Here is a 1,539-nt window from a genome sequence, read left to right as displayed (position 1 = left end):
TAGATGATGACTGATTTTTTTCTGTTGCTTCACTAACTGACATAGTGATGTCTCCTAAAGTCAGATGCTGAGATTCTTTCTCTCTTTTTTTGTACTACCTTACTACTTAGATAGCCCTGTAATCTTATATGATGCTGGGCATAAACAAGGGGATCCCCATCTTGCCTTCTGTGAGTAACTGTTGTTAAAACCATAGGAATTTCATTCTTGCTCTACTCTTTGTAGCTGTTTGGCCTTTTCGTAAGAAGGGACTACGTGACTCATGATCCACAGACTGCTCTGGATTTAAAAATGGCCTGTGAAGTCGTGAGCTGCTTGCCGTATTGGTGGCATGTGTGTGTGTGCGAGTACTTCCCGCAGGAACGCTTCAAAATCAGGACCGAGATTAGGCATTTTTAAGGCAGATCTGTCTTAAAAATATCACAATTGCAGAGTGATGTTGCCTATGGTAGGGTTTCTTGCCTTGGGAGCAGCACCATTTAGGTGCCTCCCCATTACCCTCCAGTGGCTGCAGCTGACTGGTACAGCCCAGCCTTGCACTGCCTGGCTGCTTCCTGCACCTTCACCCCTGTACCCAAGATTGCACCCAGTGCTTCCAGCATCACTGCTCTATCAATGCTCCTACAACCTGCCAGCAAATAGCAGACAAGGCCAGATTTGTAGGGAGATTGCAATGTTCTGTAGGAAACTTGTATTTCATTACAAGGCCATTAATCACTGAAATGTAGCAGAAATCTCAGCCCTGGCTGTGCATGCAATATGTGCTGCAGTGCTAGGACTATCATTTTTGAAATCCAAAATTATGTAGGCCATTTTGAAGGTTAGACTATGACATCTGCCCTGATTGTGCTATGCATATGCCAGAGATCCAAAGGTAGATGGCAGGGCCATAGTAAAATCAGCCAAGCATTACTCTTACAATAGCAAAAGCCAAGCTCAGTACAGGCAGTTTTTCACCTTTTTTTTCCTTCTTCATCTTTGTCTAAAACAGATGGGCATCAAATCAGTGCTTACTCTGTAGGTTTTCTACCATCTTCTGCTCTCCTTGTGCTTTATGCCATAGGTGGAGTTATCCTGAGTATGAAATAGGAAAGGATTTGTTCTTTGATTTGGCAAGAGAAGAGTAAGTTGCAAAACACTGATTTGTTGAATGCCGTAGCTATGATGCTTGGCTTTACACTGCTCTGCAGTAACTTCTGGAAGTTGTTTCTTCATTAACTCAGATTTCTTTTAATAAAGGAAACAAGGGCTATTATTTATATTTTAGGAATTATTTCTGAGAGGTATAACTCATTGGTAATTGCAGCCTGATTTTGGAAAGATCTTCTCTTATAAAAATCCATACATGTCACATCCACTTACCTATGTGGGCATTATTCAAGAAAGCAATACTCCCTATGTATCATGCCCAGATTTAAAGCCTGCTTTAGAACATTCAGGATGCTGGTCATCGACAGGTAGCGTTGGCATCCATCCCAAAAATCTCCTCAAAAAGTCCAGAGGTTGTTACCGCATGAATCATGCAGTGTTCCCCACACC

Source organism: Mesitornis unicolor, unplaced genomic scaffold (assembly GCF_000695765.1).
Source record: "Mesitornis unicolor isolate BGI_N332 unplaced genomic scaffold, ASM69576v1 scaffold4593, whole genome shotgun sequence".
Lineage (NCBI taxonomy): Eukaryota > Metazoa > Chordata > Aves > Mesitornithiformes > Mesitornithidae > Mesitornis > Mesitornis unicolor.
The sequence above is the reverse complement of the archived record's forward strand: the minus strand, read 5'-3'. Positions refer to the sequence as shown.